This window comes from Primulina eburnea, chromosome 14 (genome assembly GCF_022965805.1).
Source record: "Primulina eburnea isolate SZY01 chromosome 14, ASM2296580v1, whole genome shotgun sequence".
NCBI classification, from domain to species: domain Eukaryota; kingdom Viridiplantae; phylum Streptophyta; class Magnoliopsida; order Lamiales; family Gesneriaceae; genus Primulina; species Primulina eburnea.
Window position 1 is genome coordinate 21,406,049 of NC_133114.1, and position 14,937 is coordinate 21,420,985.

General features: G+C 37.6%; 1 non-coding gene across 1 annotated transcript; it reads right to left on the reverse strand.

Annotated features, from left to right (window-relative positions):
- Positions 1 to 11,356: 11,356 nt before the first annotated feature.
- LOC140813380 (small nucleolar RNA R71) lies at positions 11,357 to 11,462 on the reverse strand. The gene has a single exon (XR_012113915.1). It is a non-coding gene; the product is annotated as a small nucleolar RNA R71 (small nucleolar RNA).
- Positions 11,463 to 14,937: the final 3,475 nt, after the last annotated feature.

Below are 14,937 nucleotides of genomic sequence, written 5' to 3' on the forward strand. Positions count from 1 at the left end.
CAGTAATAAAACACCAATCAATCAAATATTTAAAAGATTTCGATTGATAAAAGTAGTTGCCTCTAACGTAATTTCATAGAGAAGATGACAAATGAATGGGAAATAGACAAAAGTACAAGAGAATTTCATGACTACTTTTTTAGAAAAAATACTTCACCTAGTTGGGATGATTACATGTCCTTGGTTCCCACGAGTACCATATGCATGGTCTCCACGGGTGGATATATCCTACACAAACATGGACCATAATTCAAAAAAAAAAAAAACAAACAAACAAACAAACATTAACCAATTAAAAGCAAAGGCAAAAACTTGTATGAGACGATCTCACGGGTCATATTTGTGAGACGGATCTTTTATTTGGGTCATCCATGAAAAAGTATTACTTTTTATGTTAAGGGTATTACTTTTTATTGTGAATATGGTAGGGTTGACCCGTCTCACGGATTAAGATCCGTGAGACGGTCTCACATGAGACTAACTCAAAAGCAAAAGAGAACAGAAGAATAACCGGAAGCAAATCAAAAAAATTATAGTCAATATGCGTAAAAATAAAAAAAATTTGATAGTTGCTTAGTTGATAGCATAATTTATATAGATATATTTGTCCTAACTTCGTAACTTCTCCTTATATTACAAGCCATAAAAGGAATAGGGATGTGTCGCAAACCATTCCCCTCATTCAAAAAAGCACACAATTCTGGAGCTTTTTATTACCATTAGTGGCAGAAGTAAATGTCCAGGTTTCATAATAACATCGCACATCAGGAAAGGATAATGGAAAAACTAGAACAAAGAAGAATACATTTTAATACATGGTTAACATACAGATATTGACAAGTGACTATCAATTCAATAATATTAAAAATTAACTCAATAATACCAATAATTTATTGATAACAATATATTAATAATAATTATTATTCAATAGAAACTATAATGATGATAAAGTTGATTGTGCTCAATAATTTTTTTAATAAATATTATCTAAATATTTTAATGAAACATGATTTATTTATTAGAAATAATTGTATTTAATTCTTTTATCATTTTTTCTAATATCAATCATGTCACGTCCTAAAACCGAGACGTGTCATTGCGTTGTTTAACAATTTAAAATCGTGTAACAACAAGCCATGTAGTACATCAAATAACCAAAAATCCAGTCTTTTACATAAATCAATAATCGTATTTACAATACGATTGAAACGAAATGCGGAAACATAAAATACGATAATCTAACTAAAAGACAGAATAACAAGACTGTTCTTGAATTGGATTGGCTTCATCACCATCTCCATAAATGTTCTTGTTCTTTATCTTCGATTTGTTCCTCGTTCTTATCTGGGGTGTGAATGTAAGGGGTGAGTATTTTGGAAAATACTTAGTAAATGAGGGTCGATCGTGCATAACAAATATCAAGGTTATAATTATACAAATACATTATCATAACCTCATTAATAAGCATGTTGAATCGAATATAAACAAGATACAAACATAGCACTAAAAATAATCTCATTTTTAGTGTTTACTGATCAGTCCCCTATATGTTACTCCTCTAAGGGGCGAGGCCAAAAGAAAGGTTATCATATCCCACCGCATCATAGCCTTAAACAAAACATATAAAATATCGGAATTTCCTTGCCATTTCTAATTCGAATAATTACAGTGTATTTCAAATATTTCAACATGCTTTCAATATTATAACTAATATCAACAACAAATTGTTCAAGGATTTTCGTAACAAATATAAACGAATATACTATACCGATCGAATTTCAAGGACATACATAATTTATTTTTAAGCAAATGTGGACACACTTACGAAAAACAAGTATGTCAATATATATATCAAATAGTACACTTATGAAATGCAAGTGTACATAAAAGTATGACTAAAACCCACTTACTTGAAAGATTGTTCTTGGAATGAACAAGTTGGAGTTTGACACTGAAAAATCAGTCACCTTGCAAAAATGTTTGCGCCTAATTAAACCGTTGGATTGATTTGAATTTTGGATATGTTGCTCAAAACCGTGTAGGTGTAGTCTGAACGGTGGAGATAGGATTTGAACGTGTAAAACAATGAGCAAAACTTTCTGAAATTGGACAGAATTTTTGATACTCAAAAATTGCAAATTTTGGAGATAAATTTGATGTTGTTTTGGTGTGATTTCACTCATTCTTTTGCCAATATTTATAGGCACCAATATGACTTTAGGCATTCCCCCTCCATGCCAAAGGTTTCATGATTTATGGCATGTAATTTATCCTCGTCCATGCCAAAGGTTGCATGGTTTATTGCATGCTATTTATTATCATCCATGCCAAAGGTTGTATGATTTATTACATGTAATTTATTATCCTCCATGAAATAATTCATCTTCAATGTAACACTAACATCAACTTGCACTTTGTCTATTTGTATAGTAAAATTTTGGGTCTTCACATCCTTCCCTCCTTGTTTAAAGTTTCTTCATCGAAACTTGAATTAGCTTGGTCTTTGAAAAGGTAGGGGTGATGTCTGCGCATTCTTTCTTCAAGTTCCCAAGTAGCTTCTCTTTCGGTATGATTAGACCATTTTACTTTGACATATGGAATGGTTCGTCGCCGAAGTATTTAGTCTTTGGTATCTATTATTCGAATTGGAATTTCTTCATACTTTAGTTGTTCATTTAGATTAACCTCAACCATAAGTGATCTAGCCTCAAGGATATGACTTGGATCGGAAATATATTTTCTTAGTTGCAAAACATGGAAACCATTGTGGATTCTTGAGATATCGGGTGGAAGTGCTAATCTGTAAGCAAGTGTTCTCACTTTCTCTAGAATCTCAAAAGGTTCGACATATCTGAGATTCAGTTTTCCAGCCTTATTGAATCAGATTACAACTTTCATGGGTGACACTTTCACATATGCTTTTTCCCCCACTTCAAATTCCACGGGACTTTTTTCCAGGTCAGCCCAGCTTTTCTGTTGATCATGTGCAGTTTTTAGTCTCATTTTTATCCACTGTTTTTTGGATCAGCTCGGGTCCAACGATGACTTTTTCTCTTACTTCATCTCAATAAAGTGGTGATCGACACTTTCGTCCAAACAAAGCTTCGTACGGTGCCATTCCAATACTGTTGTGATAACTATTATTGTATGTAAACTTGATTAAGGACACTGATAGCACGTCGATAAATTAATTTAATAAGAAATGGGATTACTCCAATTACCACTGAAGTCTATATCACATGCTCTCAGCATGTTCGCAAGAGTTTGTATTGTCCTCTCAGTTTTGCCATCAGTTTGAGGGTGATATGTTGTACTAAGAGTAACTTTAGTTCGCATAGCTTGTTGAAAGCTCTTCCAAAAACGGGATGCAAACCTTGGATCTCTATCTGATACTATGATGGTTGGAACTCCATGTAATCGTACGATACCATTCTTGTATAAGGCGGCCAGTTTATCCATATTATAATTCATGCGTACAGGTAAGAAGTGTGCAGATTTCGTGAGTCAGTCTACAATTACACATATTCCATTATGTCCTTGTCTCGACTTTGGTAAACCGACTACAAAATCAATGGAAATATGTTCCCATTTCCATTCCGGTATTTCCAAAAGTTGAATAAGTCCTCCAGGTCTTTGGTGCTCAGCTTTGACTTGTTGGCACACATGACACTTAAAGACAAACATTGCAACATATTTTTTCATTCCACTCTACCAGAAGTTTTTCTTCAAATCTCTGTATGTAGAGCACAAATTCAGTACACGTATAACCCACGCATTTATTTAATTGTTAAATATTTTATTTAAGTTTAAAATGATTTTAGTGATGCATGATTTATTTAAATTGCATTATTTTAATGTTTATGTGATGCACGTTAAAATGTTTTCTCGAGTTTCATGTTTCAGGCGATTATTCGATGCGGGACTGAGGAAAAGAGAGCGGTGACGATTTTGGCAATTTAAAATGTGGTAATTTATTTTAAGTTGAGGATGGGACATTTTAAATAAATTATAGAGTTTTGGTATTTAAAAAGCCTAATATATTGATTATGTGATTTTTATGATGGTAACTTTTAAATATTCGCCACTTGTACATTTTATTTCAAATCTAGAGGTGTTATTAAAAGTTAGAGGAAGGTAAGGATTTTAATTAGTTGTTAATGGGGTAATTAAGCAAATCAATTCTCCTAATTTTAGCCAAACACATACACACATACCGATACACACACACACATATTTCATCCCAACTTTTATTATTTTGAGAAGAGAAGGCTTAGTGTTCTTAAGCCATCAGCAGCCGCCCCCTCCCCTCTCCATCTTCCAGCAAATTTTCGTGTAGTTTCTTCAAAGAAAATCGAGCCACCATCGTCTCGGATCAAGCCTCACTCCGTCTCCGCTTCGGTATCGCCGTATCGTGAGTTTTTCATATCAAAGGCACGTATATTCTGTTATTTTTGCATCGATCTCATCATATTATATGTTGTGTTGTTATTTATGCGTAAAAATACATGTGTGATGTGTAGAAGTTTGAGCAATTATGTTTATATCAATTTTGAAACAATTTCTAAATCTTAAATTATGTTTTTACTGTCTTTTTAAATACTGCGATTTTTCGGTCGTGATTCTGAGAAAACTTTCAACAATAAAATTGTATAGATTTTTGATACCTTCGATTTGACAGTAAAATCGAAATATTTGGATAAAAATTGAGTGAGTTATGAGGTTTTTCGTGGGACTGCTCAAACTGCGTTTTTCAGAAAACGATGATATTGATGCGTTCTTGAAGTTTATTTGTTGCAGGCTTCGTTGGGTAACGACGGGTGATCGTTGTTGCATCTAGGTATGCTTAGTATGACGTTGGGTTGACATTTGAATTGTGGGTTAGTGTCGATAGGCACTTGAATACATTAGAAGTCATAGGAAACGATTTGGTGTCAATTGCCACGTTTTTTAATTGTATGTGTCATAGGGTGGACGTCGTTGCTTTGGGTGTTTTTACGAATCTGGATCGATGTTATGGCATACTAGGATGGCTCTCGGGGTGTCGGTTCATGGTCCGGACAATCGAGTCTAGAATGATAAGCATTGCATGTATTGAATTTTCGTGGGTTAGCAAGTCGTGCAGGTACACAGACCCCCGCACGTGGTCCGTGCCTTCGTTTTCTTTACACGGACCCTGGCACGGGGTCGTGCCCTTCCTTATTTTCGGTATTCCTTTTGCGCACCTACACGGACCCGTACACGGACCCAGGTACGGGGTCCATGTACTTCATGACTTTGGAAAAAAAATTGATTGTTTGCTTGGGAGTATCATGTCTGGGTTTAGTACGATGATTAAAAATTAGGTCAAGTCACGAGTGTTTTAGAATGTCTTTAAGTTATTTATGGAATTCGGTGGTGAGCATGTGTACCTACGTCTAAGTTATGCAAATTATGTATTTATATTCATGTTAGTATGAGCAGCAGCGGCTCCAAACGAAATTCAACGAATCCCTCAATGCCAAGTAAGTATGTTGACGTGCAAGAAAATATTTTCAAGTTTTTTAGGTATGCTAAATGTCTTGTGGCCCATTCATGTATGGGGTTGGAAAGCATTAAATCATAAATGGGGACCAACACACCCGTTAAATTATGAACGGGTTTAGATCAAGATTGGAAAGCGTTAAATCATGAACGCGGACCAATCAGCTCGTTAAATTATGAACGAGGATCTCATGTATGTGGAAGTGGATTTTTCCCTGTCAACCCAGTACTGTGGTTTAGTCTGATCAGGAGATTTATGTTATGGGTCACTTGCTTTGAAACATGCCTCTACGCAAAATGATGAAGTTATGTATGTTCAAGTATACAAGCATGTTTAAGAAAAGTTTATGTTGATGGCACATCTAAGTAGGTATGTACGTATGTTCAGGTTTTGATATGCAAGTTCAGGTTTTAAGTATGTATGTTCTATTTTAAAGTTGCATGTGGTTTTATTACGTATTACTTGTTACTTCCAGTTTATACGTGTCGAGCCTTTAGACTCACTAAACTTGATCGATGCAGGTGAGGATGTTTATGAGGAGGCTGGAGGTGGGGACCAAAGAGCAGGCTTGGACTGAGCGGGAGTCTAAACTCGAGGACCGCCATGTTTTAAGTTTTATGAAAACATTCAATACTTTTGTCAAACTTTAAATTTCAAATCTTTTGTTGCAACAACTTGCGAGACGTACAATTTAATTCTTTTATCGAATTTTGAATGTTCACGTTTTAATTAAGAAAATTTTTAATTTTTTCGCAAATTTTGAGTAGTAAAAATACGGTCCGTTACACTGTACATCTTGGTACTGTCGGGGTGGAGTGAAAATTTTGACTTGTGTGCCTCGGACATCACTTCTTGTCATAACACTTTATAGTCCTTTCGGCTTAGCGCATTAGCTATCTTGTTAGCCTTATGTCATAATCTTTCAATAGTTCGATCAACCGTCTTTGCCTCATGTTTAGTTACTTTTGTGTGAACAATGTTTGAGGTTTTGGTGATCGGTAATATCTCATTTAATAATAAAAAGTTGATTATCTGGATCTTTGACACAAATATAATTGTGGCTAATTCAATATCTTGTGTTGGATAATTTTTCTCACATGGTTTTAATTCCTCGATGCATAGGCAATTACTTGCCTCTCTTGAATGAGAACACATCACAATCATCTTTTGATGCATCATTGTAAATTGTGAAATTTCTGCCTTATTCGGGAAGTACTAATAATGGCGTAGAAGCAATTTTCTTTTTCAGGATCTAAAACTCTTCTCACATTCTTCAATCTAATTGAATTTACCATCGTATTTCTTATTAGTAAGATCTCATCTAGATTGAACACCGTTAGTTCTTCAGAGTGAGCTTGGTGAGCGAAGAAAATCCTTCAACACATTTTCTTAATAGCCAACTCATCCCAGAAAGCTTCGAATTTATATTCCAGTTTTCGGTCCATGATTGTCTCTACCTTCTTGTGATCCACTGATATGTCTATTTAAGAGATTATATGACCCATGAATGTGACGCATTTTAGCCAAAATTCATATTTCTTAAATTTAGTATATAGCTATTTTTCTCTGAGCATATGCAGAATAAGATGAAGATATTCCTTGCAGTCTTCCTCACTTTTTGAATATTCAAGAATGTCATCAATAAATACTACCAACTTGCCGAGGAATTTCTTGAACACTGTGTTCATGAGTTCTATGAATTTTGTTGGAGAATTGGTCATAACAAAAGAAATTATTATGAACTCATAGTGTCCATATGTAATGCACATGTGTTGTTCTCGATTGGGCTTAAGTCGCCTCACGGTTATCCCATTACCCATTACTCATAGAACTTCTCTAGCCCAGGCACTGGAGTTTTTACCTCCCCAGGATTAGAACCCAAGGCCTCCTGGACTTATATAGATCTTGGCAGCAATCCTGGTACCAGTTGATCTACTAGCTCAAATTGTACCAGGATTGCTGCCAAGATCTATATAAGTCCAGGAGGTCTTGGGTTCTAATCCTGGGGAGGTAAAAACTCCAGTGCCTGGGCTGGAGAAGTTCTATGAGTAATGGGTAATGGGATAACCGTGAGGGGACTTAGGGTGTTAAACCATTGTTGGGCTGAACTCACCAGCGTGCCCAGAAACACCCTGCACCTAACTCCATTTGAATACTAATGCAACTCAAACCTCCCCAATTGTTTCTATAGGTTAGTATGTCCGTCATATTTCCCTATGTTTGACTGTCATAAATTTGGAGGAAGCCCTTCTTCCAAAATGGCAAGTGAAAAAATACTTCCTCTCTTGGGTGCCTGTGCTCTGCTTCCCAACTGCTGCCTCAACATTCGTATTTCCTTCCACATCTCTCTCATCTCTATATTCTCCCCACTTGGGAGGGGATGTATCTCTTAAGCCCTACTCTGGTGGTCCTTAGCATTTTCTTCTCACTCCTGTCGAGTGGCTTGTTCTTCAGCAAACATAGACTCTTGGTTCTTCTTCATAGCATCATCTACTAGCCGGGTAATAAACTATCCCAACTGCTCCAGGGTCAAGTTCCGCACATTTTCATTGGGACGTGGTTGCTCGACACCTTTGTCTCGTGACAGGGTTGTTTAGCTCTTGCCTCATGATGAGATTGTTCATGCCTCGTCTCAAGACTAGGTTGTTCCTGTCTTGTCTCAAGACGAGGTTGTTCGGGTCCATATGAGGAAGCGATGATGCTGAGTTAGTTCTTCTGCTCCCTCTCCTGCCTACCATCTCTATGTCTCAACTCAAAATTCTCACAGACGACATCAAGTTATGCTCATAGAAAATATAGAGTCCGATTACAGTAAGCGACACTAGTCCAGACACAAGCTTCGAATTTGCTCTGAGCCTGAAATCATGAAGAAGACCGTTAGAAGGGGGCCGGAGGGTGTCCCGGTGTAGCCCCTCCAACACTGAAATCAGAGACAGAGGATATAACTGGAGAGCAGCTAAGGGTGCAGCTGAAAATAATATATCGAATGAATAAATTAGACACTCAAACCTGATATTTATAGGAAAGTACTAGGGCCCGTGATGAGCCTCCCACCTTTGCTGGGGATGGGCCAAGGGTCCTAGATCTGGTTTGGGTCTAACTCTAGTGAGCCCATCCATAGGGTATCAAGTGATGCTCATTGAAAAATTAGGGTTCGATTCAAGCAAGCGACACTAATCCAGACGCAGACTTCGAATTTGCTCTGAGCATGGTATTTTTAGAAAAATAATTGGGCACGTGATGGGCCTCCTACCTTGGCTAGGGATGGGCCAAGGGTTCCAGATCTGGTTTGGGCCTAACCTTAGTGGGTCCATCCATGGGATATCACCAGGCTTCTTGAACTATTGGCCCTGATGTTGTAGTTAGTAGAATGGGGACGTTTGACCTTTTTCTCACCCTCATGCCTATTGATGTCATTCTCGGTCCTGATGGTAGCTCCAGCAAGAGCAGACTATATTCGGTTGTTCAATCCCTTTATGAAGAGATGCATTTTCAAGGCTTCGTCTGCCATGATTGTGAGGGAGTAAGTCCCCACAGAATGGAACTTGGATGAATACTCCACTATAAACATGTCTGAAGTTTGAGTCAAGCTCTCAAACTCTGACAGCTTCCGAACTCGAAAAGAAACAAACCTATATAATTGAGACGGAAATATTGTTAGTTTATTTCTAAAGTGCATATATATAATTTTTTTAAGCATTTATGTAATTCTTTATTAACATAGAATTTTTTTGCAAAAGTCGAAATTCATAAATAATGTTATTTAATATAAATTTTAGATTCTTCATTAAAAAAAATAAAAAAAACCTAAGTTATCCGTATCATTATAAATCCAATACTGCTAGCTGATATAGGTGGATTTTACTTGTTTTTCATGTCATATTTTGTCCTAGTGTGTTGCATTTATAGTTTAGATTGCATGCATTTTGTCACATTTTAGTTTATATTATGTTTTATTATTAATCATATGTCTCAGTGTGCAAATGCAGGAGATTCATGCAAAAATGACGAAAAAAAGAATTAGTTGCGAAGGACTTCCGCCCGGGCGCAAATTCACATATGCCCCGGCGCTTGAGAGCTGAAAAAAAAAGAAATTTTTGCGAGAATCATCCGCCCGGGCGGAAACTTATGTCCGTCCGGGCGCGCACGTAATTTTGGAAAACAATTCTGGACGATTCCATTCCTTATTTTCTAAAGGTTGATGATATGGTAGGAAGGAGGAGTCACGAAATCAGATTATTATTCAGACTTCATTGGAGCCGGCGCAAGCTTTGGAGAGGATTTTTGCGCTTGGATTGAAGAATCGAAGCTTTCCGGGCGTCGTTCTTCGCAATTTTCGTCAATTCTAGTATTTCTAATTTAGTTTTTATCTCTTTAACATTGTTGTGTTTATTTCCACTACGAATTCCAGTAGCTAATTTTATTATTTGTTGGGATTTAAGGGGATCCTACCCCGAACTTTGATCTAATTAATTTATATTTCGATTGTTGTGTTATTCTTGACTACACTACTGTTATATCGTGTTGTTAGAGCGTAGCTAACTTTTACAATGTTTTATATTGCGAGTGAGTTCGAGAGAATAACTTGTGATAGGAACGAGTAATATAATCCGTGGATCTACAATTTACATAGATATATGAAATTGGATACGCGCCGATAGTCATAGTCCTAAGGGTCGAAAACTAGTGGATTTCATAAATGGACATACAATTCACTCTTGATAAATAATTAAAGACATTTAATTACTTCATTGAGTAGAATTAGTTTGGCATAGCTCGAGAGAGTGTGTTCAATTGAATAGGAAATCCTGTCGGAAGCATATAATCAATATCAAACGAATTAATTAATTAACGAGGGGTAGGTGAACCGATATTCTCAACAAATTCATTTCTCTTTGAAGTTTAAATTAGCTATTTTAGATATTCTATTTCATTATTCAATTCGTTAATATTTTTATTTGCATGTTTATTTGATCACAATAGTAATAAAACAACCAATCAATTTTTTTTGCTAAAGATTTAATAGCTGAAAATAATAATTGTCAACCATATTTTTCAGTGGAACGATACTCGTACTCCTGTACATTATACTATGACTTGACGTCGTGCACTTGCGATTAATTTTTGAGCATATAAAACCATATTTTTATTAAAGATTTCACAATGCAAGTTTTGCTTGATCAAGTTTTTGGTACCGTTGCCGGGGACTGTTAATTCACAATTTTATTATTAGTTATTTTCTTTAGCATTGTTTCATTTTATTAAATTAACACTCCACATTCTGTTACAGATATATCATCCAGTGCATGCCAAAGTCACTTGACGTGGAGCTTGAATAGTTCGACCTTGAAATTGAAAGAACTTTCCGCAGGAGAAGACAGCAGCAGAGACTGAAAGAACTGATGGAGAGGCACGAGAACGATCGTGAGGAGGAACATCGTCAAGATAGACATATTGAGATGCCACGCCGCATACCAATGCTGGAGTATGCCCAACCCTCTTTGGATGGAGCACGCCCCAGCATTGTGAGGCCTAATGTACGGACAAACCACTTCGAAATCAAACCAGCTATAATTCAGATGATTCAGAACACAGTCCAATTTGGAGGATCTGCAGTAGATGACCCAAACACGCACATCGCATATTTTCTCGAAATTTTCGATACTTTTAAATTTAATGGAGTTTCTGATGATGATGTTAGATTGCGTTTATTTCCTTTCTCCTTACGTGATAAAGCTAAAGCATGGTTGAATTGTTTGCCTGTAGGTTCAATCACCACATGGGAGGACATGGCGAAAGCGTTTCTCAAATACTTTCCACCGTCTAAGACCATGAAGCTGCGGGCAAAAATCACCAAATTTGCTCAATTCGACCAGGAGTCTTTATATGAGGCATGGGAACGCTTAAAAGATCTACTGCGAAGATGCCCTCATCACGAACTGCCACTTGGGTTAGTCGTTCAAACCTTTTATTATGGCTTGCTTAATCCTGATCGTACTATGATAGATGATGCTGCATGTGGAAACCTATTGAGGAAGACTGCTGAAGTGGGATATGAGCTGTTGGAGGAGATGACTGCTAGCAGCTATCATCCTCAATCTGAAAGGAACAACCAGTGGAGAAGTGCAGGAGTCCATCAGGTAACTGACCTTTCTGCTATTACTGCACAACTTGATGTTTTGAACAAGAAACTAGATGGCTTGAACATGAGTGGCACAGCTATGCGTCTTCAAGAGATATTCTGTGAAAAGTGTGGAGGCGAACATTTTGTGAAGGACTGTCAAGATGGAAATCCTTTTTGTGTGCCAGAAAGGGCACCAGTGAATCAAGTGGGATTCCAAAACCGTCCAAGGAATGATCCGTACTCCAACACATATAATCCTGGATGGAGGCAACATCACAACTTCTCATGGGGTGGTCAAAACAGCCAGAATCGACAACAAGGAGGACAACCATATGAGAAACAACCGATGTACAGATCTGATCCTCCTAGAAAAGAGAAGTCCAATTTGGAGCAGATGATGTCTAAGTTCATCTCATCTACCGAAACTAGACTCCAAAATCAAGATGTTTCGATAAAGGGGCTAGAAAATCAGATTGGACAGTTAGCAAAGATGATAGCCAGTAGAGAGCGGGGCACCTTGCCAAGTAACACCGAGACCAATCCAAAAGAGCAAGTGAAGGCCATTGAGTTGAAGAGTGGAAAAATTTTAGAGTCGAGAGAAAAAGAAAAAAATCAAGCACAGGATGAATAGACTGAGTCATCAAAAGGTAAGTCTTCCCACTCAACACCAGCACCCACTGCACAATCAAAAATTGTTATTCCTCCACCTTTTCCTGCAGCACTGAAAAAAGTAAAACTAGATGCGCAATTCGATAAGTTTCTTGAGGTAATCAAAAAATTGAATATCAATATTCCTTTTGCCGATGCTTTGATGCAAATGCCTAGTTATGCTAAATTTTTTAAAGACATATTAGCTAACAGGAGGAAGTTGGAGGATCACATGACGGTGAACTTAACGGAAAATTGATCTGCTTTGGTGCAAAACAAAATCCCACCGAAACTAAAAGATCCAATGAGTTTTTCTATTCCTTGCATGATTGGTGATGTTTTTCACAAGGCTTTATGTGATCTTGGTGCAAGTATTAATCTTATGCCCTTATCTATATTTAGGAAGCTCGGATTAGGAGAACCTAAACCAACAAGGATGTCCTTGCAACTAGCAGACAGATCTGTCAAATACCCGCGAGGTGTCATAGAGGACGTCTTGGTAAAGGTGGACAAATTCATATTTCCTGCAGATTTTGTGGTACTTGATATGGAGGAGGATGTGGAGATGCCCTTGATTTTGGGGAGACCGTTCCTTGCAACTGGCAAGACCCTGATTGATGTTTTAGAAGGGAAGTTGAGATTGAGAGTGGGTGAGGAAGAGATTACTTTTGATGTTTTTAATGCACTTAAGCACACACTGCATTCTAATAGTTGTTATAGAATTGATGCTTTTGATGCTCTTGTGTCTAACTATGTGCAGAATGATCTTAGGGACCCTTTGGAAGCCACTCTCACTACTGAACTGAGCGAAGATGACTTGGACGAAGAGAAAGCCGAAATAGTGGCATACTTCAATGCCAACCAGCCATGGAAGAGGCCAATAAGGATGAGATTAGAGGATTTGGGAGATCGAAGAGACTTGATCCTCCAGAAGTCAAGCCTGGAGGAGCCACCGACACTCGAGCTAAAACATTGCCTCCACACCTAAAGTACGTATACAAAGGTGAGAATAACACTTTACCTGTCATTATTTATGCTGCTTTGACAGATGTGATGGAGGACAAACTGTTGGAAGTTTTGAAAGCACACAAGAGTGATTTTGCGTGGAAGGTGGCGGATATCAAAGGAATCAATCCATCAGTCTGCATGCACAAAATCTTGATGGAAGATAAGTACTCAACTCTTGTGCAACCTCAGAGAAGATTAAACCCAAAGATGAAAGAGGTAGTAGAAGCAGAAACTATCAAACTCCTTGATGCAGGTATTATCTATCCTATATCTGATAGTGCATGGGTAAGTCCTATTCAGTGTATGCCGAAAAAATGTGGGATGACTGTGATCACAAATGAAAAAAATGAATTAATACCCACTAGGACAATTACGGGATGGCGTGTGTGCATTGATTATAGGAAATTAAATGATGCTACCCGTAAAGATCACTTTCCACTGCCCTTCATTGATCAAATTCTTGAGAGGTTAGCGGGTCATGAGTTCTATTGTTTTTTAGATGGGTATTCAGGGTATAACCAAATTATGATTGCGCCGGAGGACCAAGAGAAAACCACTTTCACTTGTCCTTATTGCACTTTGCTTTGAGACGGATGCCCTTTGGTTTGTGCAATGCCCGTGCTACATTTCAGCGCTGCATGACTGCTATATTCCATGATATGATGGAAACATTTCTTGAAATTTTTATGGATGACTTCTCAATTTTTGGCTCTTCTTTAGATGACTGTTTGCAAAACTTGAAGGAGGTATTCATGAGATGTGAGGAGAAGAATTTGGTACTGAATTGGGAGAAGTGTCATTTTATGGTACAAGAAGGCATAGTATTGGCGCACAAGATATCAGGGCATAGAATAGAGGTGGATAAGGCAAAGGTTGAAGTTATCAAGAACTTACCACCTCCGGCATCCATAAAGGGAGTTAGAAGTTTTCTAGGCCACGCCGGTTTTTATCAGCGGTTTATCAAAGATTTTCTAAAATTGCCAAACCTCTATCTTCCTTACTTATGAAAGATGTGCCCTTTGACTTTATTTCTCATTGTTTACAGACATACGAGGATTTGAAGGAGCGCTTGGTGACGGCTCCTGTCTTGGTGGCACCAGATTTGGATCTACCATTCGAGGTCATGTGCGATGCAAGTGATACTGCGGTGGGAGCTGTGCTTGGCCAGCGGCAAAACAAGGTATTTCACACAATTTACTATGCAAGTAAGACATTAGATGAGGCTCAATTGAATTATGCGACAACTGAAAAAGAATTACTTGCAGTAGTATTTGTGGTTGACAAATTTCACTCATATCTTGTTTTGTTCAAAGTCATTGTTTACACCGACCACTCTGCACTTAAGTATTTACTTGCTAAGAAAGATGCAAAGCCACGCCTACTTCGGTGGATTTTATTATTTTCAAGATTTTGATTTAGAAATAAAAGATAAGAAGGGTGTAGAGAATGTGGTAGCTGATCATCTGTCTAGATTGGAACTAATTAGTAATGACTGTGTAGATCATGCTATAAATGATTGGTTTCCTGATGAGCAACTATTTGAGGTGAAACATTGCCCGTGGTGTGAAAATTTTGCTAACTTTCTTGTTACAGGCTCACCCCGCCCCCGCCCCCCCCCCCCCCCCCCCCCAAAATT